Genomic DNA, 23,232 nt, shown 5'->3' with positions numbered 1-23,232 from the left:
CTATTCAGGGTCAGCACCAACTACCAAAGCTGCAGCAGCATCTGCAAAAATTGCCATCCCTAGTATGGCATGTAAGTCTGTCTCATCTAGGCCTTTGAAGCAACTGATAGAGTTCAAATCTGAGCAAACAACGAGCACACGAGCCCCTTTATTATTCTCTACACGATCTTTGGCTACACGGAGCACTGAGCCACCACCATAGCATCCTTGACGGTACATCATCACATGTCGAACAGATGGGGAAAGGCCAAGGAGTTTGATAAGCTGTACGTCAACACCCGATGCATCAACACCAGAAATGGTAGTGAATACGATGTGAGTGATCTTCGATTTTGGCTACCCCCACTCGTTGATAGCTTTGGTTGCTGCTTCCATGGCCAGCTTAGGTACCTTAGTCACCATAATATCTTGACGTGTGTCGAGGGATGGAGCTTTTGGATCACAAAGTGTTGGATTCTCTGAGATCATTTCATCGGTGAGGTAGGTAAGGCGTTTGATGAATGTCGAACTGTTACATGTTTTGACAAAATCAAAACGGCCATTTTCTTGAGAAAATTAAAAATCAATCTATATGAAAATATCCGATTTGCCATCATATGAAGAAATCAGGCATGAGGAATTGATATATAATATTTACAAATACGTTAGAACTTCTCCTTCAACTCAAACTTGTGCTCACTCTTGGTGGTTCTAAAATACAAGTCTGGAAAATCAGTTTGGTACATAAATGTTATTGACAGTTCTGAAGTGTCACTATCAAAACTTATGACTTCTATTTCCTCTGTCTTTTCTGTCAAAGATTTTGGTCCCTTACATTATTTTCTTTCATGTCTGTATCTTTATTCCTAATGGTGTTCACCTTTGTCAACAAGAATATATTACTGACTTTCTTCATTGGGCCAACATGAGTGATTGCAAGCCTGTTACCAATCCTTTTTCTCCCTGTACCCAGTTGAACAAAGCTCATGGCTGATTTTACATTATACATAATTATTATGGGGGCACTATAGTATGCTACTATAACTCATCCTGACATACCGTTTGCAGTCAACAAATTCTGTCAGTTTATGGAAAGTCCAACTCTTGATCATTGGTCTGCTGTCAAAAGGATTATGTGCTACTTAAAGGGTACGCTCTCTCATGGAATAGTCTTCAAAAAATCCTCTGATATGACTTCAACAACCTTCTCCAATGCTAATTGGGTTGAATACCCTGATGATCATAAGTCTACCAGTGCGTATGCTGTCTTCCTGGGGCCCAACATCATCTCTTGGAGTTCTTGAAAATTATCCACTATTGCTCGCTCCAGTACAGAGTTTGAATATTGAGCTATTGCTAATGTTGCTGCTTACCTCACTTGGCTACAAACTCTTCTTCATGAGCTTCATATATTCCTAAGTGCTACTCCTGTACTCTAGTGTAATAATATTGGTGCCACCTATCTCACTGCAAATCCTGTCTTTCATGCTCTTACCAAACATGTGGAGATTGAATTCCACTTTGTTCGTGATAAATTTGCCAAAGTAGATCTTCATGTTCCTTTCTTATCTGTTAAGGATCAACTGGCTGACATCTTCACCAACCCGCTATGTACTCCACATTTCAGCACCTTGGTAGGCAACCTCAAGGTCACTTCACCTCCCTTGAGTTTGCATAGGCGTATTAGGGATACCCAAGTGCGTGTGGATTCCGATAACTTTGTCTTAAATAAATCCAAACATACAATTTCTCCTTTGCATCTGTGATTTGAAGTTGTGAAACCATCATAGAGCTGGTAGACGAAGTCTTCTAATGAATTGTATAAAATATTATCTTGTGTGCAAGCTTTTTCTCTCCTATTACATTTAAGTTGAATAACTTTGCTACCGACGACGGAGAATATCGATTAACATGACAGTAGACCGATGAGGGATATTTCGTTCTGTCATAAGGATTGTCCAGGTATTGAATTGGGTATCCTTCCAAAATCAATATGATAGGATATGATATGAAATTGGGTGGCCCAAATTGAACAAAAATTCTTCCATCCTTCCTCCAAAAATTAACCTTTCTATGAACGATGTTCAATATCGCATACATTAAGCATTGCTTCTAACTCCTAACTCTATCCCCTTCTTACAGGAATCAATGAATTTGGATATAGTAAGATTCAACCTGAATAGTTCCATACAATAAGGGTTTTCCGGTTTCAGTCTTGGTTTGGGTTTGGCTTGTTTTTGGCATTACTGGGCAGCTATAATTTTGGTATCAATTTAGGTTACATTTACCATGTACATAAATTCATCAGTATGACAAAAAAATCTTTATTCAATGAAATTCAAGATACTAATGATAATCAATTGGGTTTTATCATTCAAAGTCGAATTATATAACTGAATTCATATCCGAATTGGAACCGTTTAAACCAGAATGGGAACGGTTACTCTAGTTCAGCTTTCGGCTCACGCACTCACCTCATAAAACTGAACTAACACCTCAAGCTACGGAAGATCCAGTTTCTTAGTTTCTCCAGTATGATATACATAGCAACATTAGGGAGAACAAACCATGTAGGGTCCCTTTTTACAGGACAACCTTCCTTTCTCAACCTTCTCAACTAAAAGTTCAGTAAAATTGAAACCTCCCCTTTATTGATCACCAAAATCTAACAAAGGATCTACCTATAAATATAACCCACCTCCCTTGCACATTCATATCACATAACATCTATTACAACGTCTTCATCATGGATAAGGCTTCAATTAAGCTGGCCATTTTACTCATTTTTTTGCTCAATGCTTCAGGTCTCAAACAACTCTCCAATTTACTCATGCACACACACTCCATCATTTGCATAATTTTTTTTTCCCTGCCAATTTGATAAATTCGTGATAATTGTATATCTTTATTCTGCAGATATGTTCCCAAGCGTGCTTGGAGATGGAGTGGTGACGAATGGGGAAATAGGAGGGTCATCAGGGATACCCGATTGCGGTCCTAGGTGCCATGTTCATTGCACCATTGGCAACCGGTTTTGCACATGTTTGTGCGGCGAAACTTAAAACCTAATCTACCAGCTTTGTTGGTTTGGATTGGGGGCCACTGGGTCCTAGGTTGTCTTAAATAAAATTTAAAGGGGATGGTTCCTCCTTTCCTTTGTATTAGTTTTAATTTTATCTGATGAAACTGTACCATCCATTTAAGTAATAAAGAATTTATTCTATGTTATTGCTAGTTGAGCCCTATGTAGAATCATACTTTTGTGTATAGCCTCGTAATCATTATAAAGTTTAAGATCTAATAAGGGTGTCAATCAATAAGTTTGGATTGGTTTAGACAACGATGTACGTGGTTCGGTTGATCTCAACAACCTACATTCATGGGAATGTGATTTGCTCCCTAGAGTTTTACTGCCGTACAAATTACATATTTATAGTTACAAGAGTCCTTATTTAACATTAATCTTGGACTCTTATTCTAGAGTTTGAATTACACAAGTTATCTATTTGTTTTTTGTATGAACTATGTCTCATGTGTGTTTTAGTACAATTCCGAGTCCATTATAAGGCCTCAAACATGGGTGGCATGCACAACCAAAAGTCCTCAAAGAGCCATAGTCAGGCTGGACTCGAAATAACTTAAAGAGAGGAGAAGTATTGCGCAACACTTGGCTGGGTAACTAATTGATCTGAAAAATATGAGTTTCAAAAGCATACATTCAAATTTTTTTAAGGCAAGTGGCATGGGATAACAGAATCGATATAGGTTCCATAATACTGCTGATGTCGGTGTTCAACAGCCCCATTTTGTTCATTAGTGAGAGCGCAAGAAAGTCTATGGTCAATACCATGTTCTTGAAGAATAGAACAAATAGTTCGGTTCACCTCCCCAATCACTATGAAACCACTTAATGCAACGAGAAAAGAGATTCTCAACAAGCAACTTAAATCTCTTAAAAAAATAACAACTTCTGATTTAACAGTCATGGGATAACACCAAATAAATTTGTTACTAATACCTTAGTCTCAATTAGTTTTAGTTTATCCATTTCCAACATTACCCCCACATATTTAGTTCAAAAATATTATCCATGAACCATATCTCCAAACTTTCGCGAGAATCTACGAATGGCAGAGGCAGAAGTGGTAGATAGTAAAGGAAGATTAATAAATGAGTTGTGCACAAGTTTTGTTTTTTTTCAAGGTTATTCTTGTATTTCAGAAATGTTTAACTTGTTTGAATCAACATTTAACTATGATTTCCTAATAGCCAAGAGATGTTATTGATATATTTTCACCCCTACAAAAGGTTTGATTGATAAATGGAATTACTCAGGGATGTTGCTGAAAATTTCAATTCTTCAAAAAAAAAAAAAAAGAGTGAAACACTTTCTATGTTAGGTAGAGAAGTAGACTTATGGAGTGTTGACGTATGCCACTCAACTGAGCTCTTTTTCTATAAATTCTTTACTCAGGGATATTGCTGAAAATTTCCCTTCTTCAAAAAAAGAGAGCGAAACACTTTTCTATGCTAGGTAGAGAAGTAGACTTATGCAATTCTAACTAGGAATGACAAAGTACGTATCAAAAAATAATTTTATTACCATTAAATTTTATTACAAAAGTACAGAAAAAACATATATGATACAAAGTTATCTTGGCAATCAATCTTGTTTTGTTACCCTTCGATTATATTACAATTATTCGTGTTTCCTTTGTCCCTAGTTAGCTAGGATTATTCAGGGTCAGCACCAACTACCAAAGCTGCAGCAGCAGCTGCAAAAATTGCCATCCCTAGTAGGGCATGTAAGTCTGTCTCATCTAGGCCTTTGAAGCCACTGATGGAGTTCAACTCTGAGCAAACAATGAGCACACGGGCCCCTTTATTATTCTCTACAAGATCTTTGGCTACACGTAGCACTAAGCCACCACCATAGCATCCTAGATTGTACATCATCACACGTCGAACAGTTGGGGAAAGGCCAAGGAGTTTGATAAGCTGTAAGTCAACACGTGGTGCATCAACACAAGAAATGGTAGTGAATACGATGTGGGTGATCTTCGATTTTGGCTGCCCCCACTCGTTGATAGCTTTGGTTGCTGCTTCCATGGCCAGCCTAGGTACCTCAGTCACCATAATATCTTGACGTGTGTCGAGGGATGGAGCTTTTGGATCACAAAGTGTTGGATTCTCTGAGATCATTTCATCGGTGAGGTAGGTAAGGCGTTTGATGATTGTCGACTGTTGCCTGTTTTGACAAAATCAAAACGGCCATTTTCTTGAGAAAATTGTAAATCAATCTATATGAATGATCCGATTTGCCATCATTTGAAGAAATCAGGCTGCAGGAAATGATATATAATACTTACAAATACATTTGAACTTCTCCTTCAACTCAAACTTGTGCTCACTCTTGGTGGTTCTGAAGTACAAGTCTGGAAAATAAGTTTGGTACCTGGTGTTGGATGGATTTACACTTCCAATGACCAGAACCATTGCTGGACCTTCAGCATGCTGAGCTTCATAGAAGAATCCCTCGGATCCCATTGCTTGTCTTTTGCTTCCCTAACCTCATAGTATTATTTCACATGAAATCTACAAGGAGTTAGTACAATGCTTTATATAGAAATAGAGTCCTTCTTCCTCAGTGTCCAGGGGCTCTTGTAGTTGTGGTTCTAGGACTCTTGAGTTTCAATGTTTTGGTTTACATGAAGGTAGGTGTTTTAGATTACATAAAATATTGACTAGGGTTTTGTACCAATCAGTATCAAACTCTTCTTTGGCCAAAGGGTTCAATCAACAAGAGGGTCTTGACTACAATGAAACTTTTAGCCCTGTTGTTAAACACACTACTATTCGCCTAGTTCGATCTCTAGCTATCTCCCACTCTTGGCCTATTCGCCAACTTGACATCAAAATTCCTTCCTCCATGGCTTTCTAAATGAAATAGTCTAAATGATACAACCACCAGGGTTTGATGACACTCTTCATCCTAACAATGTTTGTTGATTTCACAAATCTCTTTATGGTCCCAAACAGGGCCCTTGTGCTTATTTTGATCGTCTCAGTTCCTTCTTTTTGGAATTTGGTTTTGTTGGATCTAAAAATGACACTTCTCTTTTCATTTATCATGGTATTTCTGATCTACTATTTATCTTAATTTATGTGGATGACATAAATGTTACTGACAGTTCTGAAGTGTTACTATCAAAATTTATGACTGCTATTTCCTCTGTCTTTTCTGTCAAAGATTTTGGTCCCTTACATTATTTTCTTTCATGTCTGTATCTTTATTCCTAATGGTCTTCACCTTTGTCAACAAGAATATATTACTGACTTTCTTCATAGGGCCAACATGAGTGATTGCAAGCCTGTTACCAATCCTTTTTCTCCCTGTACCCAGTTGAGCACAGCTCATGGCTGATCTTACATTGTACAGAATTATTATGGGAGCGCTATAGTATGCTACTATAACTCATCTTGACATACATTTTGCAGTCAACAAAGTCTATCAGTTTATGCAAAGTCCAACTCTTGATCATTGGTCTGCTGTCAAAAATATTCTGCGCTACTTAAAGGGTACACTCTCTCATGGAACAGTCTTCAACAAATCCTATAATGTGACTTCAACAACCTTCTCCAATGCTGATTGGGTTGAATACCCTGATAATCATAATTCTACCAGTGGCTATGCTGTCTTCCTGGGGCCAAACATCATCTCTTGGAGTTCTTGACAATTAGCCACTATTTCTCGCTCCAGTACAGAGTCTGAATATTGAGGTATTGCTAATGTTGCTGCTGAACTCACTTGGATACAAACTCTACTTCATGAGCTTCATATATTCCTAAGTGCTGCTCCTGTACTCTAGTGTGATAATATTGGTTCCACCTATCTCACTGCAAATTCTATCTTTCATGCTCTTACCATACATATGGAAATTGAATTCCACTTTGTTCGTGATAAATTTGCCAAAGGAGATCTTCATGTTCGTTTCTTATCTGTTAAGGATCAACTGGTTGACATCTTCACCGAGCCGCTATCTACTCCACATTTAAGCACCTTGGTAGCCAACCTCAGGGTCACTTCACCTCCCTTGAGTTTGCGGGGGCGTATTAGGGAAACCCAACGGCGTGTGGATTCCGATAACTTTGTCGTAAATAAATCCAAACATACAGTTTCTCCTTTGTATCTGTAATTTTCACCTATATATTGGACCTATATCTTCTATTTACCTTTTAATTTTCAATTGGAATGCCCATCTGTACCTTCACTTAGTTTTTCCTTTTACTTTCTGGGTGGACGTATCTTTTGTTAGTTCATTATTTACTTGAATAATAAAAACTCTGAATATCCCACTTAAGATCCCATCTCTGAAATCTTCTTCTTCCTTTCTCAATTCTCGGCTTTCTCCATTTTTATATTGTAATTTTATCGTACTATCTAATATTACATATGTACCATGCATTTTTATTCTACAATCACACCTTACTATCTAATACCATATACGCATTTTTTTTGTACTGCAACCATATCATTTTGTTGTGGTATGGTGATGGTTTTGATAACAATATATACAAAGAATACAGTACGTGATTTTGAGTATAGAATGTTTATACTATATCTTATATTGTGCTGCTTACATCGTTAGCCAAGAGCACCAGAACAGTTCTAAAAATAGTCGGGTAATCCTAACTGCACGACTAACCTATTATACAGGAAGAAACGAGTTTGGATTATCTATCCATCAAGGTAGAGGTTTGGGTTAGTGTTTTCCTCATACATCTCCACTATATATTAGGAGAGGGGCCACATAGGGTCCGTTTGGAATTCCAACTTTGATTCATTTCATCAGCGCTCAGATGTGGACTCCACTCCTATCTTATTGGAGAAGTGTGAGGAAAACACAGATCTCTACCTGGATTAGTAGAAGATCTAGATTAGAAAAATTGCACCTAACCACCCTAAATTCAAGGAGAACAGAAATAAAGGTATTCAAATCTTAGTAAATGGATTTATCCTCTGGATGTATAATTTTTTCATACCTTCCTAAATTAATCTGACTTCAAAGTTTCCTTATTTGAAACTCAAATACACTTAAATCTCTTACGTCAAAAAATAAAAAATAAAAAATAAAAAATAAAAAATAAAAAAGAAAAAAAAATAAAAAAGAAAAACAAAAAAAAAATCTTAAATCTGCGTAAATCTATAAAACACATTCATAATTAAAAGGTGTTGGAATTGCTCTACTATTTTTGGAATACATCGGATTGAGTCTAAGTTGGATCGTGTTCTCACCAACCCGACTTGGCTCTCTACATTCCCTTCCTCGCCAGCTTGGTTTTCTCACTCTGCAGTGTCTGACCGCTCTCCCATGGTGGTTTTCCTTGGATCGTTGCCAAAGAATCATGGTAAGCATTTCTCCTTTTACAACCACTGGGCATCACATGCTGATTTCTTACCCATCGCTGCTGATGCATGGAGTCAGCAGCAGCCAGGTTCTCCAATTTCTGCTTTTTTATTAAAGTGCAAAGTGATAAAAAATAAACTTAACTCTTGGAGCAAGCGAGCCTTCTCCAACCTTGACCAGCAGATTTCTAGTAGAGAACTGGAAGTTCAACGAATCCAAGACCGTATTACCTCTCACACCCCTTCAGAGGCTGACATTCAACAACAAAAAATTGCTTCTGAACACCTCAGACATCTTTTATTCATTCAAGAATCTGAACATCGACAACAGTCCAGAGCGTGATGGCTCACTGAAGGTGATGACAACACTAACTTCTTCCACAGGGCAATTAAGGTTAAACGGAGGTGGAACGCTATCCCTTCCACTATTAATATGAACGTTAACACTCTTACTAATCCTATTTCTGATAAGGAAATCAAAGATGTTATAGTTGCTAGGGATGATAATAGTGCTCCTGCCCTGATAGATTTGGTGCTTGCTTTTACAAAAGTAGTTGGGGAATTATTGGAAGTGAACACTGCTCTGTTACCTGATGAAGTCAAGCTATCTCGCCTCACTTTGGTGCCAAAAGGAGACATTCAGAACACCTTTGCTGGATACAGACCTATTGCAGTCTCTCCCTTGCTTTACAGGTTCATTGCAAAAGTAATAGCCAACAGCATGGATAAAAAAAGGGTTATTGGCGAATTGCTTACTCTAGTTCAGTCAACTTTCATTGAAGGCCACCAAATCTGCCTGCCTCGACAATATATGCTGGCGGTTGCCAAGCACTCTTCAATAAAAGGTGCCACAATGAAGCCCCCCCTTTGACGGTGACGGGTCCTCCGTGTTTCCTGCTGCCAGTCAATTGGATAAATCGGGAGAAGAAAGGCCTGGATCGAACTGGCAGGATGAAGTGCGATCTGGAATTGGGAGTGGGAGACTTTCTCTTCAAACTATTAGGACAAGCGTGCTTTGTTTTGTCCTTCTTGCCACGGGTTCCGCGTGTGTCAAGTTTTCATGACACATTAGAAACGCTCTTCACAACACACATATACATATTTGAAATAATTAATGACAATTGACAAAAGTGGAAGGTATGAAATTGCATTGAAACGTGGGAATTCACAACATCCGAAACACCCTTTTTGTTGGGTGGGGGGGGAAAAAAAAGGGTTTGGGGGAATTGGTTAGCTTAGGCAACTATTGGAGGGCGTGCCTGTAAACGGCCTTTCCATTCACAATTGCACTGTAAATCCTGGATATGTTGCCTTTGTAAACGGGGCCTTATTCTCCTAAATTCACAGCAAACCAAGAGCTACAACAGGGTTTCCCATGTTGTCGGTGCTTTTTAACATTGTTCTACAGGTCCTAACGGATGACATCATGTATTCTGCCACTATTGGAAACTTCAACTATCATATACATTGCCGCAACCCCGAGATTACTACGGTTGCTTTTGCTGATGACATCATGGTCTTTGGGAAAACCAATCTTAAAAATGCACAGTACCTTAAAGAAACCCTAGACGACTTTGCTCTTATCAGGACTCCAGATCAACCATGGGAAATCTGCAATCTATGATGGAAACTTCTCTAATGAGGTTCGTGACATTTTTTATACCATCTTAGGCATCCCTGCCGGTAACTTCCCTTTTAGGAACCTAGGGGTGCCAATTACTGCTGGCCCCACTAGGCGCCCCGTGTTTAAAGTCCTCATCCAAAAGGTGAACGCAAAAATTAACTCTTGGAGAAATCTGGTCCTCTCATATGTATGTAAGAAGGTTAGCTCTTATCGTCTCTGTGATTATGGGAATTTTTTTTCTTATTGGTCTGATGTCTTCTACATCCCTCTCAACATCACCCAAAAACATGAAAGCATAATGGCCAAGTTCTTATGGAAGGGTAACTCTGAGAAGGGTAGCTACAAGAATGCCAGGAAAGATATATGCCGTCCAAAGTGTGAAGAAGGCTTAGGTCTCAATAGGCCTCATGACTGGAACCAAGCTAATTTGATGAAGCATGTTTGGGTGTTGGCTTTAGATCACACTCGCTGTTGGACATCATTTATTCACCACAGATGGATTTCGAAATGCTCTTTCCGGAATCTAGAGGTGTGAACTCAGTGCTCTTATTGCTTCAAGTGTATCCTCAAGGCTCGCCACCTTACTCTCCCCCACACTTGTGTTGTTCTCAAAAATGGTTTTGATACTTCTTTATGGGATGACCCATGGACCCCTGGCGGTCCTATCTGGAATGAGGGCATTATTATCTTTGAAGCCTTGGGACGTAGACCGAATGTCAAGGTTGCTTCTATTAGAAACACCAAAGGCACATGGAAGGACGACATTATTGAAATCACCTTGCTTCAATGCTGGGATGTCATCAAAGTCGTTCTCCTCCACCAGCAACAAGCACATGATAGATTGATTTGGTGCCCAACAGCGAATGGTATTTTATCTCTCAAGTCTGCTAGGGACACAATTCGTCACCACAAATTGGAAGTCTCCTGGTCAAGAGTAGTGTGGTGTTCTACCAACTAGGCTCACTTCTCATTCATTACTTGGCTTGCATGTAAGGAACGACTCCCAAGTGCATGTGGATTCCGATAAGTTTGTCATAAATAAATCCAAACAAACAGTTTCTCCTTTGCATCTGTGATTTGAAGTGCCCTTTTTTTTTTTTTTCCCCCATTGTGAAACCATCATAGAGCTGGTAGACAAAGTCTTCTAATGAATTGTATAAAATATTATCTTGCGTGCAAGCTTTTTCTCACCTTTTACTTTAAGTTGAATAACTTTGCTACTGACGATGGAGAATATCGATTAACATGACAGTAGACCGATGAGGGATATTTTGTTTTGTCATAGGAATTGTCCATGGTATGGAATTGGGTACCGATCCTTCCAAAATCAATATGATAGGATATGATATGAAATTGGGTGGCCCAAATTGAACAAAAAATTCCCCCATCCTTCCTCCAAAAATTAACCTTTTTATGAACGAGGTTCAATATCGCGTACAATAAGCATTGCTCCTAACTCCTAACTCTATCCCCTTCTTAAAGAAATCAATGATTATGGATATTGTAAGATTCAACCTGAATAGTTCCGTACAATAAGGGTTTTCCGGTTTTAGTCTTGGTTCGGGTTTGGCTTCTTTTTTGGCATTACTGGGCAGCTATAATTTTGGTATCAATTTAGGTTACATTTACCGTGTACATAAATTCATCAGTATGACCAAAAAATCTTTATTCAATGAAATTCAATATACTAATGATAATCAATTGGGTTTTATCATTCAAAGTCGAAATATATAACTGAATTCATATCCGAATTGGAACCGTTTAAACCTGAATGGGAACGGTTACTCTAGTTCAGCTTTCGGCTCACGCACTCACCTCATAAAATTGAACTAACACCTTAAGCTACGGAAGATCCAGTTTCTTAGTTTCTCCAGTATGATATACATAGCAACTTTAGGGAGAACAAACCATGTAGGGTCCCTTTTTAGAGGACAACCTTCCTTTCTTCAACCTTCTCAACTAAAAGTTCAGTCAAATTGAAACCTCCCCTTTATTGATCACCAAAATCTAACAAAGGATCTACCTATAAATATAACCCACCTCCCTTGCACATTCATATCACACAACATCTATTACAACATCTTCATCATGGATAAGGCTTCAATCAAGCTGGCCATTTTACTCATTTTTCTGCTCAATGCTTCAGGTCTCAAACTACACTCCAATTTACTCATGCACACACACTCCATCATTTGCATAATTTTTTTTCCCCTGCCAATTTGATAAATTCGTGATAATTGTATATCTTTATTCTGCAGATATGTTCCCAAGCGTGCATGGAGATGGAGTGGTGACGAATGGGGAAATAGGAGGGTCATTAGGGATACCCGATTGCGGTCCTAGGTGCCATGTTCATTGCACCATTCGCAACCGGTATTGCACATGTTTGTGTGGCGCAACTTAAAACCGAATCTACCAGCTTTGTTGGTTTGGATTGGGGGCCACTAGGTCCTAAGTTGTCTTAAATAAAATTTAAAGTTCCTCCTTTCATTTATATTAGTTTTAATTTTATCTGATGAAACTGTACCATCCATTTAAGTAATAAAGAATTTATTCTACGTTATTGCTAGTTGAGCCCTATGTAGAATCATACTTTTGTGTATAGCCTTGTAATCATTATAAACTTTAAGATCTAATAAGGGTGTCAATCAATAAGTTTGGATTGGTTTACACAACGATGTACGTGGTTCGGTTGATCTCGACAACCTACATTCATGGGAATGTGATTTGCTCCCTAGAGTTTGACTGCCATACAAAGTACATATTTATAGTTACAAGAGTCCTTATTTAACGTTAATCTTGGACTCTTATTCTAGAGTTTGAATTACACAAGTTATCTATTTCTTTTTTGTATGAACTATGTCTCATGTGTGTTTCAGTACAATTCTAAGTCCATTATAAGGCCTCAAACATGGGTGGCATGCACAACCCAAAGTCCTCAAAGAGCCATAGTTAGGCTGGACTCCAAATAACTTAAAGTGAGGAGAAGTATTGCGCAACACTTGGTTGGGTAACTAATTGATCTGAAAAATAACAGTTTCAAAAGCATACATTCAAAAATTTTTTTAAGGCACGAGGCATGGGATAATAGAATCGACATAGGTTCCATAATAATGCTGATGTCGGCGTTCAACAGCCCCATTTTGTTCATTAGTGTGAGCGCAAGAAAGTCTATGGTCAATACCATGTTCTCGAAGAAAAGGAAAAACAGTTCGGTTCACCTCCCCAATCACTATGAAACCACTTAATGCAACGAGAAAAGAGATTCTCAACAAGCAACTTAAATATATGAAAAAAAATAACAACTTCTGATTTAACAATCGTGGGATAACACCAAATAAATTTGTTACTAATACCTTAGTCTCAAATAGTTTTAGTTTATCCATTTCCAATATTACCCCCACATATTTAGTTCAAAAATATTATCCATGAACCATATCTCCAAACTTTGCTAGAATCTACGAATGGCAGAGGCAGAAGTGGTAGATAGTAAAGGAAGATTAATAAATGAGTTGTGCACAAGGTTTTTTTTTCAAGGTTATTCTTGTATTTGTGAAATGTTTAACTTGTTTGAATCAACATTTAACTATGACTTCCTAATAGCAAGAGATGTTATTGATATATTTTTACCCTACAAAGGGTTTGATTGATAAATGCAATTACTCAGGGATATTGCTGAAAATTTCACTTCTTCAAAAAAAGAGAGCGAAACACTTTTCTATGTTAGGTAGAGAAGTAGACTTATGGAGTGTTGTGGTATGCCACTCAATTGCGCTCTTTCTCTATAAATTCTTTACTCAGGGAAATTGCTGAAAATTTCCCTTCTTCAAAAAAAGAGAGCGAAACACTTTTCTATGCTAGGTAGAGAAGTAGACTTATGGAGTGTTGTCGTATGCCACACTCTCAAATTGAGCTCCTTTTCTATAAATGCATGACTTATATATACATTTGTTACCATTAAATTTTATTACAAAAGTACAGAAAAAACATATATGATACAAAGTTATCTTGGCAATCAATCTTTTTTTGTTACCCTTCGATTATATTACAATTATTCGTGTTTCCTTTGTCCCAAGTTAGCTAGGACTATTCAGGGTCAGCACCAACTACCAAAGCTGCAGCAGCATCTGCAAAAATTGCCATCCCTAGTAGGGCATGTAAGTCTGTCTCATCTAGGCCTTTGAAGCAACTGATAGAGTTCAACTCTGAGCAAACAACGAGCACACGAGCCCCTTTATTATTCTCTACAGGATCTTTGGCTACACGGAGCACTGAGCCACCACCATAGCATCCTTGACGGTACATCATCACATGTCGAACAGTTAAAGAAAGGCCAAGGAGTTTGAAAAGCTGTAAGTCAACACCCGGTGCATCAACACAAGAAATGGTAGTGAATACGATGTGAGTGATCTTCGATTTTGGCTACCCCCACTCGTTGATAGCTTTGGTTGCTGCTTCCATGGCCAGCTTAGGTACCTCAGTCACCATAATATCTTGATGTGTGTCGAGGGATGGAGCTTTTGGATCACAAAGTGTTGGATTCTCTGAGATCATTTCATTGGTGAGGTAGGTAAGGCGTTTGATGATTGTTGAACCGGTTACTGTTTTGACAAAATCAAAACGGCCATTTTCTTGAGAAAATTGAAAATCAATCTATATGAAAATATCCGATTTGCCATCATATGAAGAAATCAGGCATCAGGAATTGATATATAATACTTACAAATACGTTTGAACTTCTCCTTCAACTCAAACTTGTGCTCACTCTTGGTGGTTCTGAAATACAAGTCTGGAAATCAGTTTGGTACATTGTGTTGGATGGATTTACAGTTCCAATGGCCAGAACCGTTGCTGGACCTTCAGCATGCTGAGCTTCATAGATGAATACCTCGGATCCCATTGCTTGTCTTTTGCTTCGCTGACCACACAATATTATTTCACATGAAATCTACAAGGAGTTAGTACAAGGCTTTATATAGAAATAGAGTCCTTCTTCCTCAATGTCCAGGGGCTCTTGTAGTTGTGGTTCGAGGACTCTTGAGTTTCAGTGTTTAGGTTTACATGAAGGTAGGTGGTTTAGATTACATAAAATATTGACTAGGGTTTTGTACCAATCAGTATCAAACTCTTCTTTGGCCAAAGGGTTCAATCAACAAGAGAGTCGTGAAAACAATGAAACTTTTAGCCCTGTTGTCAAACCCACTACTATTCACCTAATTCGTTCTCTAGCTATCTCCCACTCTTGGCCTATTTGCCAACTTGACATCCAAATTCCTTCCTCCATGGCTTTCTAAATGAAATAGTCTACATGAAACAACCACCTGGGTTTGATGACACTCTTCATCCTAACTATGTTTGTTGATTTCACATATCTCTTTATGGTCTCGAACAGGGCCCTTATGCTTAGTTTGATCGTCTCAGTTCCTTATTTTTTGAATTTGGTTTTGTTGTATCTAAAACTAACACTTCTCTTTTCATTTATCATGGTATTTCTGATACACTTTTTATCTTAATTATGTGGATGACATAAATGTTATTGACAGTTCTGAAGTGTTACTATCAAAATTTATGACTGCTATTTCCTCTGTCTTTGCTGTCAAAGATTTTTGTCCCTTAAATTATTTTCTTTCATGTCTGTATCTTTATTCCCTAGTGGTCTTCACCTTTGTCAACAAGAATATATTACTGACTTTCTTCAAAGGGCCAACATGAGTGATTGCAAGCCTGTTACCAATCCTTTTTCTCCCTGTACCCAGTTGAACAAAGCTCATGGCTGATTCTACATTATACAGAATTATTATGGGGGCACTATAGTATGCTACTATAACTCATCCTGACATACTGTTTGCAGTCAACAAATTCTATCAGTTTATGGAAAGTCGAACTCTTGATCATTGGTCTGCTATCAAAAGGATTATGTGCTACTTAAAGGGTACACTCTCTCATGGAATAGTCTTCAAAAAATCCTCTGATATGACTTCAACACCCTTCTCCAATGCTAATTGGGTTGAATAGCCTGATGATCATAAGTCTACCAAAGGCTATCTTTGTCTTCCTGGGGCCCAACATCATCTCTTGGAGTTCTTGAAAATTATCCACTATTGCTCGCTCTAGTGCAGAGTTTGAATATTGAGCTATTGCTAATGTTGCTGCTGACCTCACTTGGCTACAAACTCTACTTCATGAGCTTCATATATTCCTAAGTGCTGCTCCTGTACTCTAGTGTTATAGTATTGGTGCCACCTATCTCACTGCAAATCCTGTCTTTCATGCTCTTACCAAACATGTGGAGATTGAATTCCACTTTGTTCGTGTTAAGGATCAACTGGCTGACATCTTCACCAAGCCGCTATCTACTCCACATTTCAGCACCTTGGTAGGCAACCTCAAGGACACTTCACCTCCCTTGAGTTTGCGTGGGCGTATTAGGGATACCCAAGTGCGTGTGGATTCCGATAACTTTGTCTTAAATAAATCCAAACATACAATTTCTCCTTTGCATCTGTCATTTGAAGTGCCCTTCTTTTTCCCATTGTGAAACCATCATAGAGCTGGTAGACGAAGTCTTCTAATGAATTGTATAAAATATTATCTTATGTGCAAGCTTTTTCTCTCCTATTACATTTAAGTTGAATAACTTTGCTACCGACGATGGAGAATATCGATTAACATGATAGTAGACCGATGAGGGATATTTTGTTCTGTCATAAGGATTGTCCAGGTATTGAATTGGGTATCCTTCCAAAATCAATATGATAGGATATGATATGAAATTGGGTGGCCCAAATTCATCAAAAATTCCTCCATCGTTCCTCTAAAAATTAACCTTTTTATGAACGAGGTTCAATATCGCATACATTAAGCATTGCTTCTAACTCCTAACTCTATCCCCTTCTTACAAAAATCAATGATTTTGGATATAGTAAGATTCAACCTAAATAGTTACGTACAATAAGGTTTTCCGGTTTCAGTCTTTGTTCGGGTTTGGCTTGTTTTTGGAATTACTGGGCAGCTATAATTTTGGTATCAATTTAGGTTACATTTACCATGTACATAAATTCATCAGTATGACAAAAAAATCTTTATTCAATGAAATTCAAGATACAAAAGATAATCAATTGGGTTTTATCATTCAAAGTCGAATTATATAACTGAATTCATATCCGAATTGGAACCGTTTAAACCAGAATGGGAACGGTTACTCTAGTTCAGCTTTCGGCTCACGCACTCACCTCATAAAACTGAACTAACACCTCAAGCTACGGAAGATCCAGTTTCATAGTTTCTTCAGTATGATATACATAGCAACATTAGGGAGAACAAACCATGTAGGGTCCCTTTTTACAGGACAACCTTCCTTTCTCAACCTTCTCAACTAAAAGTTCAGTAAAATTGAAACCTCCCCTTTATTGATCACCAAAATCTAACAAAGGATCTACCTATAAATATAACCCACCTCCCTTGCACATTCATATCACATAACATCTATTACAACGTCTTCATCATGGATAAGGCTTCAATCAAGCTGGCCATTTTACTTATATTTTTGCTCAATGCTTCAGGTCTCAAACAACTCTCCAATTTACTCATGCACACACACTCCATCATTTGCATAATTCTTTTTTCCCTGCCAATTTGAAAAATTCGTGATAATTGTATATCTTTAATCTACAGATATGTTCCCAATCGTGCATGGAGATGGAGTGGTGACGAATGGGGAAATAGGAGGGTCATCAGGGATACCCGATTGCGGTCCTAGGTGCCATGTTCATTGCACCATTGGCAACCGGTTTTGCACATGTTTGTGCGGCGAAACTTAAAACCTAATCTACCAGCTTTGTTGGTTTGGATTGGGGGCCACTGGTCCTAGGTTGTCTTAAATAAAATTTAAAGGGGATGGTTCCTCCTTTCCTTTTTATTAGTTTTAATTTTATCTGATGAAACTGTACCATCCATTTAAGTAATAAAGAATTTATTCTATGTTATTGCTAGTTGAGCCCTATGTAGAATCATACTTTTGTGTATAGCCTCGTAATCATTATAAAGTTTAAGATCTAATAAGGGTGTCAATCACTAAGTTTGGATTGGTTTACACAACGATGTACGTGGTTCGGTTGATCTCAACAACCTACATTCATGGGAATGTGATTTGCTCCCTAGAGTTTGACCGCCGTACAAATTACATATGTATAGTTACAAGAGTCCTTATTTGACATTAATCTTGGACTCTTATTCTAGAGTTTGAATTACACAAGTTATCTATTTCTTTTTTGTATGAACTATGTCTCATGTGTGTTTCAGTACAATTCTGAGTCCATTATAAGGCCTCAAACATGGGTGGCATGCACAACCAAAAGTCCTCAAAGAGCCATAGTCAGGCTGGACTCGAAATAACTTAAAGAGAGGAGAAGTATTGCGCAACACTTGGCTGGGTAACTAATTGATCTGAAAAATAAGAGTTTCAAAAGCATACATTCAAAAATTTTTAAGGCAAGTGGCATGGGATAATAGAATCGATATAGGTTCCATAATACTGCTGACGTTGGTGTTCAACAGCCCAATTTTGTTCATTAGTGAGAGCGCAAGAAAGTCTATGGTCAATACCATGTTCTTGAAGAAAAGAAAAAGCAGTTCGGTTCACCTCCCCAATCACTATGAAACCACTTAATGCAACGAGAAAAGAGATTCTCAACAAGCAACTTAAATCTCTTAAAAAAATAACAACTTCTGATTTAACAGTAACGGGATAACACCAAATAAATTTGTTACTAATACCTTAGTCTCAATTAGTTTTAGTTTATCCATTTCCAACATTACCCCCACATATTTAGTTCAAAAATATTATCCATGAACCATATCTCCAAACTTTCGCGAGAATCTACGAATGGCAGAGGCAGAAGTGGTAGATAGTAAAGGAAGATGAATAAATGAGTTGTGCACAAGTTTTTGTTTTTCAAGGTTATTCTTGTATTTCTGAAATGTTTAACTTGTTTGAATCAACATTTAACTATGATTTCCTAATAGCCAAGAGATGTTATTGATATATTTTCACCCCTACAAAAGGTTTGATTGATAAATGGAATTACTCAGGGATGTTGCTGAAAATTTCACTTCTTCAAAAAAAAAAAAAAAAAGAGTGAAACACTTTCTATGTTAGGTAGAGAAGTAGACTTATGGAGTGTTGTCGAATGCCACTCAACTGAACTCTTTTTCTATAAATTCTTTACTCAGGGATATTGCTGAAAATTTCCCTTCTTCAAAAAAAGAGAGCGAAACACTTTTCTATGCTAGGTAGAGAAGTAGACTTATGGAGTGTTGTCGTATGCCACACTCTCAAATTGAGCTCATTTTCTATAAATCCATGACTTATATATACACTGTTTTTCCCTTAGAAGCATTGTATAGCAATTCCAACTAGGAATGACAAAGTACGTATCGAAAAATAAATTTATTACCATTAAATTTTATTACAAAAGTACAGAAAAAACATATATGATACAAAGTTATCTTGGCAATCAATCTTGTTTTGTTACACTTCAATTTTATTACAATTATTCGTGTTTCCTTTGTCCCTAGTTAGCTAGGACTATTCAGGAATTGATATATAATACTTACAAATACGTTTGAACTTCTCCTTCAATTCAAACTTGTGCTCACTCTTGGTGGTTCTGAAGTACAAGTCTGGAAAATCAGTATGGTACATTGTGTTGGATGGATTTACAGTTCCAATGGCCAGAACCGTTGCTGGACCTTCAGCATGCTGAGCTTCAAAGATGAATCCCTCGGATCCCATTGCTTGTCTTTTGCTTCGCTAACCTCACAATATTATTTCACATGAAATCTACAAGGAGTTAGTACAAGGCTTTATATAGAAATAGAGTCCTTCTTCCTCAGTGTCCAGGGGCTCTTGCAGTTTTGGTCTAGGACTCTTGAGTTTCAGCGTTTTGGTTTACATGAAGGTAGGTGTTTAAGATTACATAAAATATTGACTAGGGTTTTGTACCAATTAGTATCAAACTCTTCTTTGGCCAAAGGGTTCAGTCAACAAGAGGGTCTTGACTACAATGAAATTTAGCCCTGTTGTCAAACCCACAACTATTCGCCAAGTTCGATCTCAAGCTATCTCCCACTCTTGGCCTATTTGCCAACTTGACATCCAAATTCCTTCCTCCATGGCTTTCTAAATGAAATAGTCTAAATGATATAACCACTACGGTTTGATGACACTCTTCATCCTAACTATGTTTGTTGATTTCACAAATCTCTTTATGGTCTCAAACAGGGCCCTCGTGCTTAGTTTGATCGTCTGAGTTCCTTCTTTTTGGAATTTGTTTTGTTGGATCTAAAACTGACACTTCTCTTTTCATTTATCATGGTATTTCTGATCCACTTTTTACCTTAATTTATGTGGATGACATAAATGTTATTGACAGTTCTCAAGTGTTACTATCAAAATTTATGACTGCTATTTCCTCTGTCATTGCTGTCAAAGATTTTGGTCCCTTACATTATTTTCTTTCATGTCTGTATCTTTATTCCTTAATGGTCTTCACCTTTGTCAACAAGAATATATATATTACTTACTTTCTTCATAGGGCCAACATGAATGATTGCAAGCCTGTTACCAATCCTTTTTCTCCCTGTACCCAGTTGAGCAATCCTCATGGCTGATCCTACATTGTACAGAATTATTATGGGAGTGCTATAGTATGCTACTATAACTCATCCTGACATACAGTTTGTAGTCAACAAAGTCTGTCAGTTTATGCAAAGTCCAACTTTTGATCATTGGTCTGCTGTCAAAAGGATTCTGCGCTACTTAAAAGGTACACTCTCTCATGGAACAGTCTTCAACAAATCCTCTAATATGACTTCAACAACCTTCTCCAATGATGATTGGGTTGAATTCCCTGATGATCATGAGTCTACCAGTGGCTATGCTGTCTTTCTGGGGCCCAACATCATCTCTTGGAGTTCTTGAAAATTATCCACTATTGCTCGCTCTAGTGCAGAGTGTGAATATTGAGCTATTGCTAATGTTGCTGCTGACCTCACTTGGCTACAAACTCTACTTCATGAGCTTCATATATTCCTAAGTGCTGCTCCTGTACTCTAGTGTGATAGTATTGGTGCCACCTATCTCACTGCAAATCCTGTCTTTCATGCTCTTACCAAACATGTGGAGATTGAATTCCACTTTGTTCGTGATAAATTTTCCAAAGGAGATCTTCATGTTCCATTCTTATCTGTTAAGGATCAACTGGCTGACATCTTCACCAAGCCGCTATGTACTCCACATTTCAGCACCTTGGTAGGCAACCTCAAGGACACTTCACCTCCCTTGAGTTTGCGGGGGCGTATTAGGGATACCCAAGTGCGTGTGGATTCCGATAACTTTGTCTTAAATAAATCCAAACATACAGTTTCTCTTTTGCATCTGTGATTTGAAGTGCCCTTTTTTTTCCCATTGTGAAATCATCATAGAGCTGGTAGACGAAATCTTCTAATGAATTGTATAAAATATCATCTTGCGTGCAAGCTTTTTCTCTCCTATTACATTTAAGTTGTATAACTTTGCTACTGACAATGGAGAATATCGATCAACATGACAGTTGACCGATGAGGGATATTTCGTTTTGTCATAGGGATTGTCTAGGTATGGAATTGGGTATCCTTCCAAAATCAATATGATAGGATATGATATGAAATTGGGTGGCCCAAATTGAACAAAAATTCCTCCATCCTTCCTCCAAAAATTAACCATTTTATGAACGAGGTTCAATATTGCATACATTAAGCATTGCTCCTAACTCCTAACTCTATCCCCTTCTTACAAAAATCAATGATTATGGATATAGTAAGATTCAACCTAAATAGATACGTACAATAAGGTTTTCCGGTTTCAGTCTTTGTTCGGGTTTGGCTTGTTTTTGGAATTACTGGGCAGCTATAATTTTGGTATCAATTTAGGTTACATTTACCATGTACATAAATTCATCAGTATGACAAAAAAATCTTTATTCAATGAAATTCAAGATACAAAAGATAATCAATTGGGTTTTATCATTCAAAGTCGAATTATATAACTGAATTCATATCCGAATTGGAACCGTTTAAACCTGAATGGGAACGGTTACTCTAGGTCAGCTTTCGGCTCACGCACTCACCTCATAAAACTGAACTAACACCTCAAGCTATGGAAGATCCAGTTTCTTAGTTTCTTCAGTATGATATACATAGCAACATTAGGGAGAACAAACCATGTAGGGTCCCTTTTTACAGGACAACCTTCCTTTCTCAACCTTCTCAACTAAAAGTTCAGTCAAATTGAAACCTCCCCTTTATTGATCACCAAAATCTAACAAAGGATCTACCTATAAATATAACCCACCTCCCTTGCACATTCATATCACATAACATCTATTACAACGTCTTCATCATGGATAAGGCTTCAATCAAGCTGGCCATTTTACTCATTTTTTTGCTCAATGCTTCAGGTCTCAAACAACTCTCCAATTTACTCATGCACACACACTCCATCATTTGCATAATTCTTTTTTCCCTGCCAATTTGATAAATTCGTGATAATTGTATATCTTTAATCTGCAGATATGTTTCCAAGCGTGCATGGAGATGGAGTGGTGACAAATGGTGAAATAGGAGGGTCATCAGGGATACCCGATTGCGGTCCTAGGTGCCATGTTCATTGCACCATTGGCAACCGGTTTTGCACATGTTTGTGCGGCGAAACTTAAAACCTAATCTACCAGCTTTGTTGGTTTGGATTGGGGGCCACTGGTCCTAGGTTGTCTTAAATAAAATTTAAAGGGGATGGTTCCTCCTTTCCTTTGTATTAGTTTTAATTTTATCTGATGAAACTATACCATCCATTTAAGTAATAAAGAATTTATTCTATGTTATTGCTAGTTGAGCCCTATGTAGATTCATACTTTTGTGTATAGCCTCGTAATCATTATAAAGTTTAAGATCTAATAAGGGTGTCAATCATTAAGTTTGGATTGGTTTACACAACGATGTATGTGGTTCGGTCTATCTCAACAACCTACATTCTTGGGAATGTGATTTGCTCCCTAGAGTTTGACTGCCGTACAAATTACATTTTTATAGTTACAAGAGTCCTTATTTAACATTAATCTTGGACTCTTATTCTAGAGTTTGAATTACCCAAGTTATCTATTTCATTTTTGTATGAACTATGTCT

At 37.7% G+C, this 23,232-nt stretch overlaps 3 pseudogenes; all 3 read right to left on the bottom strand.

Annotated features, from left to right (window-relative positions):
* On the bottom strand, window positions 1–725 carry LOC149000463 (chalcone synthase-like; annotated as a pseudogene).
* A 3,988-nt stretch (window positions 726–4,713) lies between these two features.
* Window positions 4,714–5,526, bottom strand: LOC149000462 (chalcone synthase H3 pseudogene; annotated as a pseudogene).
* Window positions 5,527–14,096: 8,570 nt separating this feature from the next.
* On the bottom strand, window positions 14,097–19,803 carry LOC149000461 (chalcone synthase-like; annotated as a pseudogene).
* Between the last annotated feature and the right edge of the window lie 3,429 nt (window positions 19,804–23,232).

This window comes from Hakea prostrata, chromosome 11 (assembly GCF_041222555.1).
Source record: "Hakea prostrata isolate BN-2017 chromosome 11, UWA_Hpros_2, whole genome shotgun sequence".
NCBI classification, from domain to species: domain Eukaryota; kingdom Viridiplantae; phylum Streptophyta; class Magnoliopsida; order Proteales; family Proteaceae; genus Hakea; species Hakea prostrata.
This window is presented reverse-complemented; position numbering and strand designations above follow the sequence as displayed.